The 25,633-nt window shown below is 39.3% G+C and overlaps 1 long non-coding RNA gene across 1 annotated transcript in view; it reads right to left on the bottom strand.

The window, feature by feature from the left end:
- LOC122701033 overlaps positions 1 to 25,252 on the bottom strand; it is a 40,845-nt gene extending 15,593 nt beyond the window's left edge. Inside the window, exons 1-2 of the long non-coding RNA XR_006342903.1 lie at positions 25,166 to 25,252; positions 1,156 to 1,262 (exon numbers count right to left, since the gene is read on the bottom strand). This is a non-coding gene — a long non-coding RNA (uncharacterized LOC122701033). The remainder of the gene's footprint in view (positions 1 to 1,155; positions 1,263 to 25,165) is intronic.
- Between the last annotated feature and the right edge of the window lie 381 nt (positions 25,253 to 25,633).

Here is a 25,633-nt window from a genome sequence, read left to right as displayed (position 1 = left end):
AACATTATTCATTTATAGTCCCAAATCTCTTTAGTTTTTCTGTAAAAGGAAATCAGTGTTTAGTAGTAAATGTTTCAAAATCTTATTTAATTTGGAAATGATCTAATTATTTAATAGACTTATAATACTTAGTTCAGCACAACCCTTAGAAATTCAAGTTACGCCAATCCGGGGAGACTATTGTAGCAGATATTCTCAAAGAATAATTATTCTTACTAGAGTTTATATACAAACTCATACCTCATTTACATTTTTTAGAAGTTCTTTCACTCGAGGTAATTTCCTTGTTGACAAACTTGTAACAGGTATAATATTTAACTTATATTAAACCTAGATACAATGAAAATATTCTACTTGATGTTAATTACTCTAAGACATGTCTGTATTAGACAGGTCAACAAACAAACATTAATATCAGGTATTTAATACTGAATATTTCCCTGAATATTCCCTGAATATTCCCTGAAATTCAGGTTCAGTTCATCTGAACCTGGAATTTATTGTTTAATTTAGAATTATTTGATTTGTAAGCACTTACCTTTTTCTAAGCCAATTAAATAGACCTCATTTACAAATTAACCTAAAAAATATTACCCAGAGACAAAGACATACCAAAACATATTTAGACAGACACAGTGCAAGATCTAGCTTCATTTTCTAAGTTTGGTCATGAATTAGATATTACAATATAAAATTTAAATAAATAACATTTTTAAAGGCTTTTTTCCTTTTTCTCTCAGTCTCAGGAGTTAGAGATGGTCTAGATAAGTGTTCCTGAGAGCTCTGGTCTCAAGGCACAGGGAAAGAAAATCAAGTTCTAACAAAATGGCAGCAGGTCTAAATGGTGGCCAGACAAAGCAAAATGGCCGTCACAAATCACAACTGGGTCTGTCCCATCGTCGGTCAGTCACACAATGAACAAATAAGACGACACACCAGACAAATAACAGAGCGCGCAATTCCGAGAACAAAAGGTGCAGAGTATATCAGATGTATATATATATATATATCTATACGGGACTACTGAGTGGGAGCTGGAAGACGTCTCTTCCTGCTCCCTGCTGGAGACCGTATCGGCATGTCCGCCTAGGTTTAAGTCCAGCTACAGAGCGGGGCCCCCTTACAGATACAAATGCAGCTGCTGCTACTGCTTACCGGCCATTCATCCTCTGAAGCACGGGTCCTGGAGGGTCTGGGGGATCCCGGACGAGCCCCCAAAATGTTGTACCCGGATCGCGGAATCCCACCAAACACCACAGGAGCTGCGGATCGATGCAAAAACAGTAAGGAACTTTATTACAAGCTCGAGCAGGGACTCTCTTCACACAATGGCGAAGGAGCCCCGAGTGAAAGTGGCGAATCTTTTTTATACTGCATAGCAGGGGAAGCGAGAAGGGAAGCTTAAGGGGGTTGGTTAATTCTTCAACTAAGGATGTCTTGTTAGCTACTGATTGGTGGGTTAGAGTAAGGGGGGGGGGGGTGAGGGACTTTACTGTCCTCCCCTGATTGGCTCGTTGAGTTTCTTTCTCTCCTCGGGAGGGGGTTTTACTCAAAATGGGGGTGCTATACTAAAATGGAGTCGTTTGGTTTTCACATTTCACAAAACAAACAAAAAGCAAAAAAACAACCTAGCTATTTAGAAGTTGGGACACTTTTCTGTCACTGAGGTTTAATCAACTTTAGTAATTCCATCAGATACATAACTCTACAGAAATTATACAGAAGTTATAATTACCTTAGCTAACAATAAAGCATTTAGAAATATACCCTGATCTGAAGAGTTCCCTAGTCTAGAGAGAACGAAACATGCTCATCTGTCTCAGGGTGATTGCATGTGCCCAGTCACTTCAGTTGTGTCCAACTCTTTGTGACCCCATGGACTGTAGCCCACCAATCCATGTAGCTTCTCTGTCCAGGGAATTCTCCAGGCAAGAATACAGGAGTGGGTTGCCTTGCCCTTCTCCAAGGGATCTTCCTGACTCAGGGATTGAGCCCACATCTCTCACATTTCCTGAGCTGGCAGGTGGGTTCTTTACCACTCGGGCCACCAGGGAAGCCCCTTCAGTGTGATTAGTTCACAATGGATTCTCATTTGGCCCTTCTGTAAAGGCTCTTCCCTTTCCCACCATTACCCTGCACTGACTGTTAAAAATGAACCAAAGGCCCCAAATGGAGTCACTTATGCTAGACCATGCCACCAAACTGAAGTTTAATACTATTAGGTAGTTGGAATAGGAAAAAGGAGTCCAAAATGGCAGTGGCTAAAAGATAAAGAAAGGGAAAAGCCGGCAAAAATGGAACAAAAAAACCCCTGTGGACCCGAGTGAGCACTTCAGGTGAAACAAACACACCCTCTTCTGGGCTAGGCCAGTTTGCATAGAGCAGGCTCAGCGGGGAGGAGACAAATGAATAAAAGGAGGAGGCCAAGACGGATGGAGGCCTCTTCTTTGGGGTCAGCCCACCTTCATTCCTCAAGGGTGTACTATCCTTTGCTTGCCAAATAAAACTGAGCTGTAACAGAGCTGTAATACTGGTCTGCCATTTCAAATCTTTGCTGTGGCAACACAGAACTGAGGAAATTACACACTCCCCCAACAATACCAACCCTAAATAATACTTCAGCTTTCTTTAGAAGTGTTGTCTTAATTGGTCAGTCAGCAATTTTCTGATGAGCACCAGTGTGGTGATCTGTTGCATGGAGCCGTTCCATCAGCGTCCCCCAAAGGAAAATGCAGTAACCCACCTACGAAGGCCCTTTTCTCCCACAAGTTAGGTGACCCAATCTGAAATAAGTCTTTATTCTATGTATGACTTCCTTGTCCTACCTTAGGAAACATGCTCCTTCTTGTATTCCTCTGGAGCTCCCCTCTACTTGCTAGATGAGACACTGCCCAATTCATCAATCATTTAATGAATTGAATTAGATGTTTTAAATTTATTTGACTAATGGCTAATTCTTCTTAACAACAACAAATGAATGCAAAATTATTCCCTGGTTAAGACATCTTTAGTAAGTCCTGTGATATCAGGATACATCTTAAATCATTTAGACTACAGAATTTTACCATAAGGCCATGATCTGTCTTAATTTAAGAAGGTTCATTTTCTGCCTCTATCCAAATTTACAATATGTCCTAGTCACAATGTATATCTCCTTAGTAAAAGAGTATATCATACTCTCCAATGTCTCTCCTGCACATTTTAATTCTTTTGGTATTTGTTCTGTATCTGTACTCCTCTTTTAAACTTTTAATTACTCAGTTCAAGTATCCATTCTCCTTATTTGTTAACCTTTACCTCCCTGGGAAGTAATGGGTGTCTTCTCCCCTGTTTTACCACAGGATTTTGTGTGAAGTGAAGTGTTAGTCCCTTAGTCGTGCCTAACTCTTTGCAACCCCATGGACTGCAGCCCACCAGGCTCCTCTGTCTATGGGATTTTCCAGATAAGGATGTTGGAGTGGTTTGCCATTTCCTTCTTGAAGGGATCTTCCCAAATCAGGGATCAAACTTGGGTCTCCTGCACTGCAGACAGATTCTTTACTGACTGAGCTACCAGAGAAGCCCAGAATTTTGTGTAGTACTTTATTAAGAAACAATTAGCCAATTTTATCATCCTTTTTGCTTGTGAATGCATCAGTTTCTTTCAGTGCAGTCGCTCAGTCATGTCCGACTCTTTGCGACCCCATGAATCGTAGCACGTCAGGCCTCCCTGTCCATCACCAGCTCTCAAAGTTTACTCAAACTCATGCCCATTGAGTCAGTGATGCCATCCAGCCATCTCATCCTCTGTCATCCCCTTCTCCTCCTGCCCCCAATCCCTCCCAGCATCAGGGTCTTTCCAATGAGTCAACTCTGCATGAGGTGGCCAAAGTACTGGAGTTTCAGCTTCAGCATCAGTCCTTCCAATGAACACCCAGGACTGATCTCCTTTAGGATGGACTGGTTGGATCTTCTTGCAGTCCAAGGGACTCTCAAGAGTCTTCTCCAACACCACAGTTCAAAAGCATCAATTCTTTGGCGCTCAGCTTTCTTTATAGTCCAACTCTCACATCCATACATGACCACTGGAAAAACCATAGCCTTGACCAGATGGACCTATGTTGGCAAAGTAATGTCTCTGCTTTTTAATATGCTATCTAGGTTGGTCATAACTTTCCTTCCAAGGAGTAAGCATCTTTTAATTTCATGGCTGCAGTCACCATCTGCAGTGATTTTGGAGCCCAAAAAAATGAAGTCTGACACTGTTTTTCCACTGTCTCCCCATCTATTTCCCATGAGGTGGTAGGACCAGATTCCATGATCTTAGTTTTCTGAATGTTAAGCTTTAAGCCAACTTTTTCACTCTCTTCTTTCACTTTCATCAAGAGGCTCTTTAGGTCTTCACTTTCTGCCATAAGGGTGGTGTCATCTGCATATCTGAGGTTATTGATATTTCTTCCGGCAATCTTAATTCCAGCTTGTGCTTCTTCCAGTTCAGAATTTCTCATGATGTACTCTGCATATAAGTTAAATAAGCAGGGTGACAATATACAGCCTTTCCCTATTTGAAACCAGTCTGTTGCTCCATGCCCAGTTCTAACTGTTGCTTCCTGACCTGCATACAGGTTTCTCAAGAGGCAGGTCAGGTGGTCTGGTATTCCCATCTCTTTCAGAATTTTCCAGTTTATTGGGTCCCTAATATTGTATGATATTCCAGAATAAGGATGACATATTATCCAGATCCTACAATCACACACTCAATCCACACCAGTAGTTCGAGTTGGGGTATTTATGTACATATATTTTATTTCATTAAGTAAATAAATGAGTCACATATTTGAAATAAGCATCAGAATTTAGAGCCTTAATTTTATACCTATTTAATTTAATAACTTTATAAAAATACAGTACTACCTGCTACCATCAGCAATACGTTCTCTGTATTAGGGTTTTCCAGAGAAATAGAATGGAAGAAAGGAGTAAGGCAGGATTGATTAATCTGTCTATCTCTGTCTATCTGTTTATCACAGGAATTGGCTCATGTTGTTGTGAAGGCCAGTAAGTCCCATGTTCTGGGTCTGGAGAACCAGGAAAGCTGGTGGCATAATTCAGTCTGAGTCTGAAGTATAGACTGAATTTGAAGCTGGTCAGGGGAGGGCTGATGGTCTATATAAGTGCTGGTTTGAGGCTGAAAGCCTGAGAACTAGGAGCCCCAGTGAGTCTGAAGGTGGGAGAAAATGGGTCTCAGCTCAAGTAGAGACAGCAAATAGCCTTTCCTCCAACTTTTTGTTCTCTTTGGGCCATCATTGCACTGGATTCCGCCCACATTGCAGAAGGTCATCTCCTTTACTCAATTTGCCAATTCAAATGCTAATCTCTTCCAGAAACACTTTCACATACACATTCAGAAATAATACTTTACTAACAATATGGGCATTCCTTAGCCTAGTCAAATTGACACATAAAATTAAATATCACACTTTCTAAGAATTTTTCATACTATTTTAGGAATATATGTTTGATGCTTTTTAAGGAATGCTTGGAAATGTAGAAAAAGTAAATAAAATGTAATTAGAACTGTCATAATGCCAATAAAAGTTACAAATATCACTAATATGTTTTATCTTCTCCACTTTTTCTGTGTAAACCAATGAATTCCAATTATGTAAGAGTGCTTTTTTTTGGCATTCAAGCATGTAATTCTGTTTTTATATGATGCTTAACTAAAAGAAAACATTGATAGCATCACAAGTTCCATTTTCCTTAAAAAATAAAATTGAGTCCTTGCAAATGTAGTATGTCTTAAAACCTTTATCTTCGGTACTTTTCATGTTTGTGTTCCAGGGGACATTTACTAATTTCCACAATAAATAACAGCACTAACTGGAAACATGTATATTGTGGACCGTCGCATGGTATTAGAAAGTAAGAAAAGTGACTCAAATAATGTTAATGGGTGAGTAGTCAATATTACTATGCCATCATAGTTCCTTTAACCTAACAAATAGTTCACCACACACTAAAGAGGACTTTTAAATAAATAGCCTAGATTAACGAAGAATTTAAGTTGAGTACACAAATGATTCAAAAATATAAACCTCAAGACATTTATAATGTAACTCACCTATTCTTCCAGAAAATAGCAAAAGGGAAAAATAAACATTACTCCTGATATCACCTCTCAGGGAACATCCTTATTAATACTTCAGCATTCATATTTCCATGTTTCTACCTAGCTCAACTGGTAAAGAATCTACCTGCAATGCAGGAGACCCTGGTTCAATTCCTGGGTTGGGAAGATTCCCTGGAGAAGGGATAAGCTACCCACTCCAGTATTCTTGGGTTTCCCTGGTGGCTCAGGCAGTAAAGAATCCACCTGCAATGCAGGAGACCTAGGTTCGATCCCTGCACTGGGGAGATCTGCAGGAGGGCAAGGCAACCCACTCCAGTGTTCTTGCCTGGAGAATCCCCATGGACAGAGGTGTCTGGTGGGCTACAGTTCATGGAGTCGCCGAGTCAGACACGACTAAGCACAGTACAGCACATATGTCAGCAAAATAGAAAAATGACCAAACTATATATTTTGCTTTTTCCAAGCATTTTTTCCAACTATATAATTGTCTACATACCTAAAATGTTATGTATTAAACCTCTGACTCTATACCAAGATATACATATATAGATATATATTTTTCCATGAATATGGTACTGAATCTCTCAACTCCTTTCTTATAACTTCTGCTATTTCAGACACTCATATTCTTATTTTCTAATTTATCCCCACAGAATATAAAACTCCATGCCAGACTTGCCAACTAGTGCTTTACTTCTGAACATATCCTTTCCTGCTCAAAACTTACTACTTATGCCAACCCAGATTAAGTACATATTTCATAAATATCTACATGTCTTAGTGTCATCACCTACTTCTCCCCTATAGGTGTTGTGTACTGAGTCGCTCAGTCATGTCTGACTCTTGCAACCCTCTGAATAATAGCCTGCCAAGCCCTCCATCCATGGGATTTCCCAGGCAAGAATGCTGGATTGGGTTGCCATATCCTTCTCCAGAGGTTCTTCCAAACCCAGGGATTGAACCTGCATCTCTTGCATCTCCTGCATTGCAGGCAGGTTCTCTACAGCTGAGCCATCAGGGAAGCCTTCCTTTTTTTCTCCTTTATATATTAACAGCCAAACAATACTACCTGCCATCCTAATAGTTCAAACTTTTTTGACTCCTTGCTGTGCTTTTGCTCATGCTGTTTCTATTAACTTAAGTGCCCTCATTCAACAGGCCTTCCTACAGAAATATTGCTGTTTTTCAAGATCCATGGCCAACATTACACTCTCAAGGTAACTGACTAGATTTCCCTTGCCACATATGTTTCTCCTCTTCTTTGATCTTTCATACATTTATATATTTTAAGAACATTTATCTAAGTCTGCACTGTATTATTTATCTGCTAATTTACTTATTATTTCATGTATTATTTATATATCTTATCCCGCCTTTGTATAAATACGTAAAGAAAGTGTGTCAAAATGTGTAAAAAAAAAAAAAAACCACAAAAGTCTTTTACCAATTTTGTTGCTGATATTTCTGTGTCTAGTATATAGCAAGTGAATGACAGATCCTTATGTAGTTGAATTCATGGAAATTTTAAGAGGCCTGATTAAAAGCTATAATTTATGTCATGTATTGTACACCGTTTAAGATCTAAATAACTACTCTGAAAGCAAAGTTTAGGTAGAGCTTATAATTTAAAATATGTTTTTCTTTCATTTTAAATGCAGTGACAAGATCGTCCCATAATCCCTAAAATCAATACCTATAAACGTGTACACTTTTAACAAACAAGTCAATCCAACTGCAATGTATGCCTAATTCATAGTATGATAATTTGGACATCATCAAAAAGAAAAACCTCCCAGCAAAAAACTGCTTAACTTCTCCTTAGGTAAATAGAGCTCCTCCAGCTTTCATGGCCTATAAATTCCCAGGTCAATATTACAAATGATTTACTCTTACCACAGTGAGAATACTGTAAAAACATTGATTCTGGAAGGCTGGAAGATGGTGAGGACACCGCCTGGGAGACCCTCCATGGAGAAGCTGGAGGTAGGAGGAAGCTGGCAACATTTAATGGCTTACACAGGTGGAGAGACAAAGGCTGAACCAGAGAGGTCTCAGTAAGCTCATGGTTAGACTTTGTGCTCTGAGCTCTGTCCCTGAGTTGACTGTTTTCTTTCATGAGAAGATAGACTCAAAACAAAACAAGTTCATATGAGCTCAGGGAAAGGGAAGTAGATGTAGGCCGTAACTTTTCAGGATAGTTACAGTTCTTTTGTAGAACAGCTTAGATCGGTGGTTCTCAAAGTGTGGTTTCTGGACCAGCAGCATCAGCGTCACCTGACAATTTGTTGGAAATGCAACTTTAATCACCCAAACAGGTGATGAGCTGAATTGGGACCACAGATCTTAGTCTGCCAACCTCCAGTCTAGATGACCAGTGTTTATCAAATAAGAGAACACGTAATCATCTACATATTTCAGGAAAGTTCTTATGACTCTAATTTTGTGGAAGATGAACTGAGGCAAAGATAGGTTAATTATGTTCCAAGGTCTTAGTGCAAAAATGCACTGCTTAGTCATGGGATATGCAATTTAAGTCTAACTCCCTAGCCTCTAAACTGTACACTATCACTTCTTTCACAATGGAGAAATGAAATAAGGTGTATAATGCTATAATAATTTTAAATGTGCTAATAATTAAACAGTTTTCTGAAAAGAATGTAAAACCGGCTGATCTGGCATATAAAGAGTTCAGAAGACACCACCTCCATTCTCACACAGAATAAAGTTGAGAAAATCTGAAAGCCAGTAATTCTTCTTTCAATATGAGAGAATTGGGATCACAGGGAAAAGTACTGCCCTGAAAGCTGGAGAGATGGGTAAACTCAGAAAATCACAGCTTACAGAGGGAGCAGATACCCACAACTGAAGCCAGCATCAAAGGGAGCCCTAAATGGACTGCCACAATTTCATGAGCCTAACGTCTAGAAATCTCACCAGGCTCTCATTATGAAAAGTGGAGAAAAGTCCCCTCATGCTTCTGGCAGGTGAAGGGGAGAAGTACCACTTTTGAAATATGTCCAGAGCACCTATTCTTCATAGCAAATGTCTCTCCCTAAGGAAATTATTTTTCCAGAGCCTGGCAAGATTGATTTTGCTGTTGTTGCTATTCCATTAAGTCATGTCCAACTCTTTGCGATCCCATGGACTGCAGTCTGCCAGGCTCCTCTGTCTGTAGGATTCTCCAGGCCAGCATACTGGAGTGGGTTGCCATGCCCTCCTCCAGGGGATCTTCCTGACAGGGAGATCAAACCAGGGTCTGCTGCCTGGCAGGAGGTTTCTTTACCACTGACCACCAGGGAAGCCCCAAGTTTGATTTTACCAGAACCTTAACTGACCAAGGGGAGAAGGGCATGGAAACCCACTCCCGTATTCTTGTCTGGAGAATTCCATGGACAGAGGAGCCTGGTGAGCGACTGTCCATGGGACTGCAAAGAGTCGGACATGACTGAACAACTAACCCAACAACTAACTGACCAAGGAGAAGAGAAATACCCAACTCCAGCCCCTCAGCCTTCCTGCGTCACCTAAAGTATCGAAGACAGAAAAGTGAGGAGAATGAGTGCAGGTCACAACCTGGGAGCACAGGTCCCTTCAAAGAATGGAACCTACCAATGGAGTCACAGATGCCTCCTCTCCCCCGACACTTCACCATCACAGTAACTGGGGTCCTTTATAACAATGATGGGTGCCAGGCGAAAGAACTGCAAGCCCTGTTCCTACTTTAAGAGAGATTGTCATACCAAGTGAAACAAGACAGACAGGGAAAGACACACATCATATGATATTACTTATATGTGGAATCTAAAAAAAAAAAAAATGTACACATGAACTTACCTACAAAACAGAAATAGAATCACAGATGTAGAAAAAAATACCTTATGTTTTCTGAGGGGTAAATGGGGGGAGTGATAATTTGAAAGAATGGACTGACATGTACACACTGCTGCTAAGTTGCTCCAGTCGTGTCCGACTCTGTGAGACCCCATAGACGGCAGCCCACCAGGCTCCCCCGTCCCTGGGATTCTCCAGGCAAGAACACTGGAGTGGGTTGCCATTTCCTTCTCCAATGCGTGAAAGTGAAAAGTGAAAGTGAAGTCGCTCAGTCGTGTCCAACTCTTAGCGACCCATGGACTGCAGCCCACCAGGCTCCTCTGTCCATGGGATTTTCCAGGCAGGAGTACTGGAGTGGGGTGCCATTGCCTTCTCCAATACACACTACTACACATAAAATAAATAACCAGTAAGGACATACTGTATAGCCCAGGAACTATACTCAGTACTCTGTAATGGCTGATATGGGAAAAGAATCTGAAAAAGAGTGGATATGTGTATAGGTGTAACTGATTTGCTTTGCTATACACCTGAAACTAACACAGCACTGCAAAGCAACTATACCCCAATAAAAATTTTAAAAAAGTATATCGACATTGAAAAAAAGAATCTTTAAGGGAAGTTAAAGACAACAGGAGACACAAACAAAAATACTAAAGGACACTTAGCCCCTGACACCTACAGCAGAAGGTAAATACAGCTGAACTCCTGGACAAATGAACCTCACACTAAAGGCCACTTTACATCAGTTCCTTTCACCTGATACATCATGCTTGACTGTCAACAAAAAACGACAAGTTGAACTACAAGAGAAAAAACACAGTTTGAAGCATAAAAAAAAAAAAAAGAAAATAAAAGCATCAGAATCAGATTCAGTTGTGACAGAGATATTGGAATGATCAGACCAGGAACGTAAAATAACTATGACTAATATGGCCAAGGCTCTTAATGGCAAAAAAAATGAACATGCCAGAATATGTGGATGAATGTAAGCAGAGAGATGAAAGTGTAAGAAGAGCAAAAGGAAATGCTACAAATAAAAAAGCATAACATAAATATAAAATGGCCAAGAAACACACAAGAAAAGTCAATATGACATGTAATGAAAAAAATAAAAACCAAAAGAAAACTTTTTGTCTCAGAATAGTTAAATAATATTTGGATACACCAAATCCATGTGAAAGTGTGGAGAAATTAATGTGCACTTTTCTGTACTATTAGCAGAAACGTTAAAAATCTTGAAACACAGAGCAATTTGGCATAATCTAGCAAAATAAAAGAGGCTTCTCTGGTGGCTCAGACAATAAAGAATCTGCTTGCAATGCAGGAGACCTGGGTTCGATCCCCAGGTTGGAAAGATCCTATGCAGAAGGAAGGAAATGGCAACCCACTCCAGTATTATTGCCTGGAAGATTCTCCAGTTTTATTGCCTGGAAAATTCTCCAGTATTATTGCCTGGACAGAGAAGCCTGGTGGGCTATAGTCCATGAGGTCCCAAAGAGTTGGACACACATACAAAATGTTTATTTTATGTCTTTTAACCCAGTAACCCATTTTCTCAGAATTTATTTTTTAGATATACCCACCAAAACGCACTTGATATAATGAAAGTACTGCATATTCATAATAGTCCTAGCTAGCAAGTAAGTCAGGGTTTCAGGCTGATGAAAATCAATAGGGCTGCTATTTTTGACCTAGGGGATCAGTACATGTGGAAACAGAGACCAAAACTAAGAGCTGAAATTTCCTAACCCTACTAACTCTCCACGAAAGCAAAGGCTTTCAACATTTGCAACATTTTCCAATGTGCCTGACGTAAGTATTCCCACCGTGGCCAATCCTAAGCTACTCGGTTGAAGTCACTGCACAAAGAGTTGGGAAAAGATGCACACAACTGGCTCCCACAAGCCCAGCTTAGCTGACTCTGGCTCATCACCCTCTCAGGCAAGCAAGAGCACCAGAGTCCAGGTGGAGGTCAGGTTCCCAGGAGCTGGGCTTAGGAAAAGGAGGGGTGTGCCTGAGATAAAAGACACCTCCTCCTTGCAAGAAAAGCTCTGACCAACCTAGACAGCATATTAAAAAGCAGAGACATTACTTTGCCAACAAATGTCCATCTAGTCAAAGCTATGGTTTTTCCAGTAGTCATGTATAGATGTGAGAGCTGGATGCTGAAGAATTGATGCTTTTGAACTGTGGTTTTGGAGAAGACTCTTGAGAGTCCCTTGGACTGCAAGGAGATCCAACCAGTCCATCCTAAAAGAAATCAGTCCTGAATATTCATTGGAGGGACTGATGTTGAAGCTGAATTCCAATACTTTGGCCACCTGATGCAAAGAACTGACTCATTGGAAAAGACCCTGATGCTGGGAAAGATTGAAGGTGGGAGGAGAAGGGGACAACAGAGGATGAGATGGTTGGATGGCATCACCGATGTGATGGACAAGAGTTTGAGTAAGCTCCGGGAGTTAGTGATGGACAGGGAGGCCTGGCATGCTGCAGTCCATGGGGTCGCAAAGCGTCGGACATGACTGAGCGACTGAATGGGCTGATTGACCTGAGATAAAAGATGCAAAAAACAAACAAAAAAACAAAAACACTAACAGTTGAATAAAAGTGGTATAATTGATAAGTGGTGAAAACAAAGGAAGAAGAGGAAAAATTTGAATACAAAGAGACTGGACAAGAGAAAAAAAAAACCTTCCTACCCAAATGTTACCCAATTGTGAGATAGAATGAAAATACTGGAGAGAAAGTGAATCCAGAAGGACACTCAAGAAACTCCAGTGCATCATGAGAAAATATCTTTTCTATGACACTTGAGACTTTAGCTAATGGCAAGATGGTAGCTACTAAGAAGCTGATCTGCCTTTGACAGTGACTTCCTTCAGCACTGTAACCACAGAGGAAGTGTCCTAGGTGGAAAGAACAAACATGAATGTGTGTGGACGAGGTTCCCCCTTCAGCTCTCCCACTGCACGATGGTTGAGCACTGTGAGTGGTGGGCAGCAATGTGGTGAGAACTACAGGCGGGCAATGATCTGTGTCCCTGCTCAAGGGAGATGTACTTTCCTCTCATATAGTTTATTTCTGAAACAAAATCATTGTGGAGAGTAGAGATGGGCTTATCTCCCACTAGTATTATTTTCTAATTTCACAGAAGGAATATATTTCATTCCGGTAATGTTCCATACATAAATAGGCAAAATTCAGAAAAGCATCATTGCATAGAATGAATCAGTATAGAATTCAAGCATGTTGAATTGTAAAAATTATTAAAATTTCTCCGTTGTGGGACTGGCTTGATACCTTCTGAGAGAGCGTTTACACCAGAGAGGGCCACTCTTTCAATCTTACATCCACAAAAACATATTTTTTTTGGCTACAGGAAGCCACCTTGTTTCAGCTTCTTTAGCTAAGTTCTTTCAGATCTGATGATCTTCGTGATGGACTGCTACGGTGAAAATAGCATTCAACTTTTCCCCTGAGCTGAACTGACAGACAAAGCAGAACTATTTTTCTCAGAGAGTTGGTGGAGGATATATTGTTTTACCTCTCCTCACTCCTGGATGCAATTTTAAAGAAAGATTGCCCCATTTTAATGTTCAACAGTCTGAAGAAATTTCATGGTCAGGGAATAATAATCTTCTCAACAAAATTTAGCCCCTCGATACCATTTGGCTATATGCCAACATGTAAACATTCAGATCCACCTTATTAGAAAATTGTTTTAATGTAGCTTCACGATCTAGTAAAAGAGACAAGAATGCAGCTTGTGAATAGAGCAAAAAGGCTTAGCTCATTTCATAGGTTTTTTTTAAAGATTGCTCCTGCCTGACTGATTTACCTAAGAACTTTATCAAGGGCAGCTGGAATTGTTGCCTGATCTATATTAATGGAAACTGAAAGGACTGAAGTAATTTGTGAACAGTTATGTGTGAAGATAGAGCTGTAACCACAAGTGGTCACCTTGCCCTTAAGCTATACAGTCCTCCCAGCCACTGGATTATGTAATGGCTATAACGAGGGGAGTCTATGAAATGGAGCATCGTAGAGTGTGGGAGGATCACCCATCAAAAAAAAATTAACCATTTTGACAGAAACTTTCCTTTTTATAACTGGATGTCCCTGAGATAGTTGGATGAGGTAGACACACCTTTGAAAATACAATTTCTCCAGACCAGTGCAGGACGGTTTAGAGCAGAAGCTGCCAAATGGCCTCGTGCTGAGTTGTGTGGGTCAGCAGTCATATTTTCCTCACACGGCAGTAAGTGGGCAGAGAAACCAAAGGCAGTCTCAGAAAACACAACCACAACACACAGCCAGCTGGCACACACTGGGATGGCCTCCCAGGGTTTATGGCCTGTTCTCTTCTGATTATTAACCTGCTGTCTATTTTGGTGGTCAGTGTCTATGCTCTATCAGCTAATGGATAGATTAAAGATCATCACTGCATATAATAAAACAACATAAGGCAGTGAGATTAATAATGCAAGAAATGGAAATTGGAGGAATATTAAAAATGAACAAAAATTTTTAAATGCAGTAAACTTAGATGAATCAGTGGCTTTCAACAGAAAATATCATATAGCTTTGAATTTCCAGAGAAGCTTCCAAACATTAGAAGGTAGCATCAGGTTTGAGCTAATGGACTGCAAATCCTCAGCTGTTGGCTGCTTTGCTGTTATAACACTTCAGATTCTTTTAGTCCTGCTGCTGCTGCTGCTAAGTCGCTTCAGTTGTGTCCGACTCTGTGCGACCCCATGGACGGTAGCCCACCAGGTTCCCCCGTCCCTGGGATTCTCCAGGCAAGAACACTGGAGTGGGTTGCCATTTCCTTCTCCAATGCATGAAAGTGAAAAGTGAAAGTGAAGTTGCTCAATCGTGTCTGACTCCCATGGACTGCAGCCTACCAGGCTCCTCCATCCCTGGGATTTTCCAGCCAAGAGTACTGGAGTGGGGTGCCATTGCCTTCTCCGTTTTTTTAGTCCAGTGGTCCTCATTTACTGTGCATTTAAGAGTAATCTGGGGAATTTTAAAAATGTCTGACACACAAGTCCAGCTGCAGATCAATTGAACAATAGTCTATTGAGAGTGGGGAACAATGTTAAGTAATTTTAAGAGTCGCCCTTGTCACTATAACTATGGGTTTTGAAACAAGCCTAATTCTTAGTTTTGAAACAAGTCTAATTCTTAATTTTAAGATCATGTCTGAGTATTGTCATTAGTTACTATCATGGGCTGAATTGTGTCCTTGCAAAATTCACGTTAAAATCCTAACCCACAGAGGGGACTTTCCTGGCAGTCCAGTGGTTGGGACTCCATGATCCCAGTGCAAGGGGCGTAGCTTTGATCCCTGGTCAGAGAACTAAGGTCCCATGTACCACATGTGTGTGCTAAATCGTGTCAGTCGTGTCAGACTCTTTTGTGAGCCAGTGGACTATAGCCTGCTGGGCTCCTCTGTTGCAATGGGGTGCCATTTCTTCCTCCAGGGGATCTTCCAACTCAGGGATCAAACATGTATCTTTTTATTCTCTTGCATCAGCAGGCAAGTTCTTTACCACTATGGCCACCTCAGAAGCCACATGCCACATGGTGTGGCCAAAAGTAAATACATGAAAGTCAAAAATAATAAAATAAAAACCTAATCCAAACGTTATTTGGAAATAGCCACTGCAGAGGTAATTAGTTAAGAAGGGGTAGTACTAGAGGATGGTGGTCCCCGGGGTGCTCAGTCTTTCAGTCATGTCTCACTCTTTATGAGCCCATGGACTGTAGCCTGCAAGGCTCCTCTGTTCACACAGCTCTCCAGGCCAGCAGACTGGAGTGGGTTGCCATTTCCTTCTCTAAGGGCTCTTCCTGACCCAGGGATCAAACCCACATCTCTTGCATCTCCTGCACTGGCAGGCAGATTCTTTGCAACTGCGTCACCAAATGGGGAAACTTTGCCATAGAAACATACAGGGTGGACAGCTTGTGACGATGGAGGCAGAGGTCAGGGAGACGCAGCGGAAGCCAAGGAAAGCAAAGACTGCCAGATAAACCAGCAGAGTAGGAGAGATGACGGGGACGGATTCTCCTTCACAGCCTCGAAAGGAACCACTCGCGCCCGGACACCTTGATCTTGGACTTCAGTCTCTAGAATCTTGGGACAGGCCATCTCTCTGGTTTAAGCCAGTCAGTTTGTTTGGGCAGCCCTTGTAAACTAAGACAGCTAAGGGTGCAATCCGTACTTTAGCTTAACTCTAAGTCTTGTTTTCTTCCTACGTACAAAGAATATGTCAAGTCTAGGGATCACTGAATTCCTCTCTCGTTTTTTCTTTGTATAATCAGATAACCTTCTGCTGTCTCTTTCTTTCCCATAGCAAGGTAAACTAGCTTATCATCTTTCTTAGCTTTCCTTTCAGTTTTTTCACTAGAATATCATTCATTTATATTCAAGCAGTACAAGAAATCTGTGGTCATCAGGGATGGTGTTCTTTATGTATGTTTCTTTAATCCTTTCATTAACACCGATAAAAGAAATAAACCTCTTCAAACATGTTGACTGTGCAGTCAGGTACTACTATGCTTTAAGTGTCCGATCAAGATTGATTCCAGTCACCTCAGTTGAGGTCTAGGAATGTGTTAGAGAGACCCCATTCCAATACATATCATGTCATGGTACTTATTTTATTGTCTGGGGGAATAATTCTCATGGAGGCATTGATGGGAAACGAATCCTTTCATAGAGGAAAAATATACACTTACTCTTGGTATAGGAAACAACATGAGGAAGAGGATTCTAGACACATCTCTTCTACTACATGAGTTCTTAGTTAATTCAAACATCAGACTCCAAGGCTCAAAATAAGAAAAGGGAACCAAAGAGAACTGAATGATGGCAGAGGTTGGTAACATCAACAGCAGCATGGAGTGGATGGAGTGTGTAAAATCTTTGTGGAAAGAGAATAGAATATTTAACAACAGAAGCAGGAGGGGAAGAGAAAGTATTGCTTATAAGGTCATATGGACAAGACAGAATAATCAAATGCCTGGGGTAAACAAGGATGCCAAAAAGAAAAGTTATGAAGGAAAAAGAATACAAGATGCTGCTGAAAATATCTCCGTGGTTTAATAGGAATAGGTATGAAAATAAGTCAATGATGATGAATCTTTGAGATTCTTTTTTTTTCTTTTTTTTTCCATTTATTTTTATTAGTTGGAAGTTAATCTCTTTACAGTATTGTAGTGGTTTTTTTCATACATTGACATGAATCAGCCATGGATTTACATGTATTCCCCATCCCAATCCCCTCCTCCCACCTCCCTCTCTACCTGATCCCTCTGGGAGATTCTTAAATTAGAGAAAAATAATAAAGGTGAGAATATAACATAAAACACTAACTCAGTCATTCCTCACTAAAGATTTGATTTAGTCATGATAGCACATGTATTCTCAAATAAATCTCTGTTCTTACTAAGCTGAACTTTAATGACCTAAAAATATATTAGTACCATCAAAAATGCTTGCATCTACACAGTATACATGGGACCCTGTAGGCACTGTTACTGAGGTGTTATTATCTGTCCTATGGGAGGGAAAGGAGGAGGTTTCATATACTGGCATTTGAAACTATAATTTTCACTGGTTTTCTATGCTTTTCACTAAAATTCATTTCTTAGTAAAATTCAGACTTTTTATTTGGCCTTTAGCTTTATTCACAATTACAGAGTTCTACAGAAAAGTCACCTGTTTTTTTTTTAAATAATATATAAATGATGCAGTTCACTGAACACTTCTGATTCTTCTCCCATCTAGGTATTATGTGGGGTTTCAATTACCAGCCCCCTTGAAATTAAGTATTGTAAATGTATTTGCTTTAGACACTATCATATGTGTGGTCACATTGAATTGGAAGTGGTAAGGACCAAAGGAAAATCCACTGTCATCTTTCCTGGCCTTGATAATCATGGAAGGATGGTGGTGGTGGTTTAGTTACTATGTTGTGTCTGACTCTTGTGACCCCATGGACTGTAGCCTGCCATGTTCCTCTGTCCATGGGATTTCCCAGGCAAGAACACTGGAGTGGGTTGCTATTTCCTGCTCCACATGGAAGGGTGTATTAAGATGAATTCTAGTCTGGGTTCCTGATGAATACAATGAGGAGAAAATTCCTTCTGCTGCCTGCACCCAGTGATCTATGATGGGCAGGTAGCATGAACCAAATTGTAAATATTTGTTGTTTTAAGCCACTGAAACTATAGGATAGTCTGTTACTTCAGTATAACATATCTTATATTGATAGGTAGGAAGGTTATAACACCTTTTATCATCTTAAAATAACTGAAAACATAAAGATCTAAGAACAGTAATTTCTACACAAAAGCAATTAACGGTGAATTCTCTTTTAACACGTCATTAAAGGAAAAGCAAAACCAAAAACAAACAAAACCAAAATAAAACTTACCTTTCCATAGGAATTTGTTTATTTGCTCTGGAAGAGTGTTATTTATTTTAGACAGAATTAAAATGAGTGGATTTTAAAGTATTCTGAGAAATCAAAGAAATTTAAAATTTTAATTGCACAAATTTAGAATTCTTGTGCTCTCTCTTGCTCTTACTCTCTCTCTCCCCTCCCTCCTCTCCTCTCTCTCAAAAGGACCCATTTTCTAGAATAAAATTTGGGGTCACTTTTTATTCTGTATAAACAGATTCACAGACCCATTTGAATTTAATAACCTTATGGAATCCCTACAGTATCCTAAGTAGTGGTGTAATCTGTCATCGTCACATGTTGACTTACATCCTCTTGCCATTCTAAAACGATTGGTACTATTGTACGCAGGGGGCATAAAGCCAATCTTCCTAACAGCTAAAGTCAGTACAATGTCACATTTGCACAAAAACCCTGCAGGCTTTTCAAATCCATTGGAAAGGATTTAAAAACTTTTCTGAATTATGTCCAAAAAGTGATAAAGGAAAAATCACAATAATGAAACACGGCTACTCTAATGCTGTATTTCTATTGGCTGCTACCACCTCCTGTGGCAAAATGACTATTTCTTAGTCTTGCAAATCATTCCTCATTACTCTCTCATAAAATTGAGTCCATTTTTATATTTCTCAGTCCTTTCCTTTTAACTCTCTTTAACAGATCTTAATTTTATTCAATTAGCGAGCTTCCATTTTGGAACTCCTTTTAATACTTTTCCCCATCTCTTACCTACATGAACACAAACAATGGCCCAAAAGTTGATCAGACAGAAGAAATACAATAATATGATGAGAAAATGTTTATGACTATTAAAGTATACAAGCAAATGGCAATTGCATACAACACAGATGTACTTATAAAATATCGGGATGGCTGAAAAGTTCATTCGAGTTTTTTCATGTTACAGAAAAGCCCCAATGAACTTTTGGCCAACCCAATAGAACATTAGCCTACAATGTAAATTAAAATACTTCTCACTTTATATTTAGATTTAAATTACGTACCCAGTGCTCTATTTATTTGCTGTAAATTTGCTTCTCTTCTATTTGAACAGATTTAATACCTTTCTATGAATACCACCTGTGTGTGTCTTGAATAAATGGGGAAATTTGTCAGGCTTCTAAATTGTTTTCTGAGGCCCCAAATTTATACTGCCACCTTATCACTTTTCCCCCTAGATTTATTGTTTATTACTTCCTAAGATATTTAGTTTTTAAAATAAAAAGATGGTAGAAAGAACTTTTCATTTCATTTCTAATAACTAAACTTTGGAATGTGAAAGCACCATATTAACAGGTGATTGCAAGAACTCTGAGTTGAAGTAAGATCACTCTAGAGAAATTTAACATGAGCACTATATGCTTATCCTTTTATGATTCTGCCTAGTGAGCAATTGGCATCTATATTTTCTTCTCTTAGATATTCTGAGAAGCAACCTCATGGCAGCATTTCATATTTCACAAGCTAAATGACAGTGTTAAAGTAGTTTCCCATAATGGAGGTGCTTCGGGAAGTTGAGAACTATTATGTGACTCATCAGCTTCAAATAATTCAGCCACTAGAGATGAAGGGTAATATCTCTTGTTGAAAGCACAGGTTGAAAGAAGTATTTTCAGTGGAAAACTTTCAGAACCTCTCTGCATAACATATAGTGCAAAATTGTGACAGGTTTATACTATGCAGTTCTACGTACTGGGTTATGGGAAACCAAATCAACAAGAAACAGTTACAGAAGAAAAAGAAAGAATGTGTAGGATGGACAGTAGGTTAATTTGGTGACTGGAGCTAATATAATGGCTTTTAGGTACATTAAATGCTTTTTTCATGACACCCATAATTAAATGAAGTAGAATAAATCATATCTTAAAGAGAAATCTGATTCTGTTATGTGTTAATTATCACCAAAATTGGATAATCACTTTGTGAAAGAGTGTTAATTCTTTCTGGCAAATAGAATGTCAGGTCCTGAGTCTGGTTTAATTAATACCTTAGTAATTAGAATACTTTATTATATGAGGGAAAACTAATTTACCCTTGTTGAAAGTTAATCTCTAATTCCACAACAGGCAGCTCAAAATGGCATTTATTTTTTAATAGTTAATGTTCTGCAAACAATGGTACTCAATAAAGGTTTATGACTGTTTAATTTACTTTTTGTTTTTATAAGCATGTGATTGGTCCTTTGCAAAAAGGTGGCATGGTGACAATGTCTTCCACTGAGATTTTCCTATCGTCATAACGTCCTTGTGTAGACACATGATAATTTATGGAGTAGAATAACATAGATAATTGAATAAAGAATGAGCTTGAAAAAAATAACATTTCCCTTCGGGAGAGAAAATGTAAAAGATCATTCTGTTGGCAGTACTGAGGGAGACTATAGGAAAGCTTAGCAAAAAAGTCTTAGTTAAAGGATAGCCACACAGACTTTTTTTCCCCTTCTTTTTGATTGTACTTCCGGCAATTTCATGTGACCTTAGGCAACTCCAGGTTTCTCTTTCCCTCAGACTTTTTCTTTCTTCCACTCGAATAAAATACAAAAAGTTAAACACAAACAGTCATAATCCTGTTATCTGCAAAGTTCTGGAGTGCAGAGGAATACTTGGCTTCCTGCAGTTCAGCAGTCCACACGCCACATTAAGTGTAACTATGGGCACCTTCAGGTAGTTCTTAGCAGACCAGTGATTTGTAGTTTGGGAGGCTGCTTTAATGGGAATTGAATTGTAAATGCAACTGCCATGAAATAGTTTGAACTGTAACATTGATGAAAATGTGTTTGCTAAGTGATTCCCTAAATTACTTTATGGAGTATAAAACATCTGCATTTAGCTAGATTCTATTTGGCTGAAAAATAAACATTTCTAAACCACCAGCTTTCGTGTCTGATGACAATAATGTACTGGAAAACTTGAAATTGCATGACAATCTAAATATGCTCTCTATTAAAAAGCAAATAGTACTGTTAGTATATGACATGTTAGATTGTACTGTTTAAAGGGTAAATTCTTCCAGAAGATATATAAATGTCATGGTATGCATTCCCACTTACAAAACCAAATGATAAACAGCACTGTCATAGATGCTGGGTTATGAGAAGGTCAATTTTGATAATAAAGTACACTTTTACAAAAATCATAGAGGAAACAGTAGTGAAACATCATTCCTTGATTTCCTCAAAAACTGAAGAAAATATTCAATACCAAATCAGTTTCGTTCAGTAGTTTTGCATTGCTGGTCCAGCAAACAATACATTTAGAATAATGCAAAGCAGATGTTTGATTCAAGAGTCCATGGATACTATACTTCTGAAGGTATTTGAGAAACAATAGGAAATTCAACCATGTGCTTCTTACCACAGGAAATTAAAGTAATACCATAATCAGTGTACTGTAGTCAGACCCAATGGAGATCAGGCTTACAGAGGTGTACAAACATATTAGTATAAAATAGCTAAGCAAAGAACATTTCATGAGCTATTTGCCCATTTCTGTAAGTTACCATCCATGGTAATCTATTTGAAGGAAATGTGACTTTATATAGTGCCCGTAAGAGACTCTCTCTCTTTAATCAAGTTCGAGCCTACTCATATAGCTCATAAGTTCCTCCTTCAATTTAAGCAGTAAGATTATTTTGATATTTATTAAATCATATAACTTTTATATTTTTATAATGATGTAACCATTAGAATAATATTTTGGCATTTTTTATTTTAGTAGATGCAAGCAATGTTAATTCAAATATTTATTGCTTATATGTAAGTAGTACCACTAACAACAGCAGAGGAACAGAAGCAATGTATTGCCATTAAATTTACAGTCAAGGATATATCCTTGACTCATTATTCAAAGACATTGGTGATCATTTGATTAACATATATTAATTTTTTGAAAAAAAATCCACATGTACATCTTATGTCAGGAGAGATTTATAAATTCATGCAGGTTCTTCAGTGAAAAGAAGGTATTTATCCTAATGCATGAATAATGGCTTGATGTGAATTTCAGTATTTCATAAAATTTTCAATGACTTAAGGCTATTCAACATATAAAATATCAAATGAATCTGTCTTAGAAAAATCATACTGCTGTATTAGAAAGTATACTTTCTTTTCTATAATACTAAGCAAGGTATTTGACTTCTTGTATTAGTAGTTAGTATTACTCATTACTTGCCTGATTATTTACATGTTACCTGATAGAATAATACCTTACTAAAGTCTGTAGTTGACACAATATTTACCTCATTCATTTCTGAATTTCTTAACATCCTCTTAATTCTCAGTCTCCTCATCGTCAGTCAAATCAAAGTATTTCCTTCATAATGAAGGTATCTTGCTACTTAGAGCATATAAATGATTTTAAAGTTTCAGTGTTAAAAGAAAAAAAAAAAAAATCTCTGGAATTGCAGCAAAGGACAATAGGAATTAAAAGGCACAGGCCTGAGAGGTCTTTGTGAAGAGTAGGCTGAAGCCAAAGAGCTAATCACCAGATTAGGGTTTTTGAGAAATACTCAAAGATAACAGGTGTGTAACTATAGAAAACCATGTTCATACACTGTTAAGGAATTTCCTTCAACATATTGTGTTCTATTCATTAGGTGCTCGGTAACTGACAAAAAACTAAGCATTATGCAATTTAAAACGTTTATTCATAGGAAACTGATGCTAAGAGAGATAATCTGTCTGTGGTCACACAGCTAATGAACAGATTTAAGTATTTTGACTTCTGGTATTTTTATAATGTAAACAACATGATATATGGGTGTCATCTACTAAAATGGTAGAGATCTGTAGAGATCCAGGTTGCTTTCAAAGGCACAGCTGCCCCAGAGGTTAGCATCCTCTTGGCCAGCATCCTTCTCCCTTTAGGCCGGCAGCTCCCTCTTCTCCCAACAGTAGAGGCCTCCTCTGGCCTTGGTCCACCTGAATCCTCCAGAAACCTGGCTGATATGAGGCAGCCCTGGTCTCGGGGGATCTGGAGTCCTTTCTCCCTGGGACATGGCACGTAGGCCATCCGCCCGTGAAAGCCCAAGGCAGGAGGCCCCCGAGCAGCCCAGGCTGTATCTGTGTCCGGGGTAAGACAGTCTGCTTTGTTTGGTTGTGTCAGAACCCTGGAGGGATGAGACTCTGCCCACATGCGGAATCATGGGGCTGTCGGGGGCTGGTGCGGGCCTGGGAGGCAGGGCTGTGCGGGCAAGGGTCACTCACCTTCCTGTAACACAGCCCCTTCTCGGATGCACCAGAGCAGCAATGGTAACACAGGCAAGGCTGGGCTGGGTGCAGCCAAGTAGAGAAGCTTGATCATGGGAATGACCTGTGGGAGGGGGATGGGGGAGGCATGCGGGAGGCTGCTGGGTAACTGGTGGGGCACTTATCTTGGCATGTGATCCCTCTGCCTACAGAAAGAACTCAAGTTAGAGTGCTGGCTTGGGCCTGAGTAACATCTTCCCCGTCACCTATTATCACCCAGGGGCCACAAAACCAAAAACATACAACAGATACTAAGAAATAAATGGGCTTCCCCTGTGGCTCCGACGGTAAAGAATCCACCTGCAATGTGGGAGACCTGGGCTCAATTCCTGGGTTGGGAAATCCCATGGAAAAGGGAACGGCAACCAACTCCAGGATTCTTGCTTGGAGAATTCCACAGACAGTGAAGTCAGGCAAGCTACCGTCCATGGGGTCGCAAAGAGTCAGACACGACTGAACAACCTTCACGCACACACAAGAAATAAATAGGAAGGAATACAAACAACACGAAAGAAAGTCATCATCACAAGGGCAGAGAACAAGAGAATAAGAAAGAAACAGAAAAGAACTATGAAAACAATGAACAAGATGGCGATAAACAGATACCTATCAATAATTACTTTAAAGGTAAATGTACTAATGCAATTTACATGTAAATGTACTAAAAGCTCCAATCAAAAGACAAAAAAAAAAAAAAGACAAAGACAAAAAAAAAAAAAGACAAAGAGCACAGTATGCTAATAAATGACCAAAGTGTTCACTGGAGAAATCAAAGAAGAAATCAAAAAATACTTTGAGACAAGTAAAAATGAAAACACAATGATCCAAAATCTCTGAGATGCAGCAAAAGCAGTTCTAAGAGGGAAGTTTATAGCAATAAAAGCCTACCTCAGGAAACAAAATACATCTCAAGTAAATAATCTAAAGTTACACCTGAAAGAACTACAAAAATAAAAACAAACAGAACCCCAAGCTGGTAAAGGAAAGAAATAATAAAGATCATAGCAGAAATAAGTGAACTAGAGAAGTGGTCCCAAACCTTTTTGGGACTGGTTTCGTGGAAGACAATTTTTCCATGGACCAGGGGTCAAGGGATGTCTTTGGGATGATTCAAAGCAAAGTATATTTATTGTGCACTTTATTTCTACTATTATTACATTGTAATATATAACTTAAAATTATACAATTGTCACTTGCCACTCATTGATCGGGTTTTGATATGAGTCTGCAAGCAGATAATTTGTTATGGTTTCTGTGCAGTCAAACCTCTCTGCTAACAATAACCTGTATTTGCAGCCGCTCCCCAGGGCCAGCATCACCACCTCAGCTCCACTTCAGATCATCAGGAATTAGATTCTCATAAAGAGCACGTGCAGTGAAGTTCATAGTAGGGTTCATGTTCCTGTGAGAATATAATGCTGCCACTGATCTGACAGGAGGCAGTGACGTGAACAATGAGGTCCAGCAACTGTAAATAAACATGAAACTTCGCACGCTCACCCACTGCTCACGTCCTGCCTGGCAGCCCGGCTCCAAACAGGCCATGGACCCTCACAGGTTTGTGGCCCAGGGGTTAGGGGCCCCTGAAATAGAGAATAAAAAATAATAAAAAAAGATCAATGAATCTAAGAGTTGGTTCTTTTTAAAGACAACAAAAATCTATAAACCTTTAGCTAGACTCATCAAAAAAATAAGGAAGAGGGCTCAAGTATATAAAAATCAGAAATGAAGTTACAACCAATACTAAAGATACAATACAAAGGGTCATAAAAGACTATTTTGAACAATTACATGCCAATAAAATGGAAAACACAGAAGAAATGGACACGTTCTTAGAAATGTGCAATCTCCAAAAACTGAATCAAGAGAAAATAGAAAATATGAACCAGATTCAAGTAATCAAAAAAATTCTCAACAAACAAAAAGTTTAGGACCAGATGGTTTTACAGTTGAGTTCCACCAAAGATA

Source organism: Cervus elaphus, chromosome 9 (assembly GCF_910594005.1).
Source record: "Cervus elaphus chromosome 9, mCerEla1.1, whole genome shotgun sequence".
In the NCBI taxonomy this organism is placed as follows: Eukaryota; Metazoa; Chordata; class Mammalia; order Artiodactyla; family Cervidae; genus Cervus; species Cervus elaphus.
This window is presented reverse-complemented; position numbering and strand designations above follow the sequence as displayed.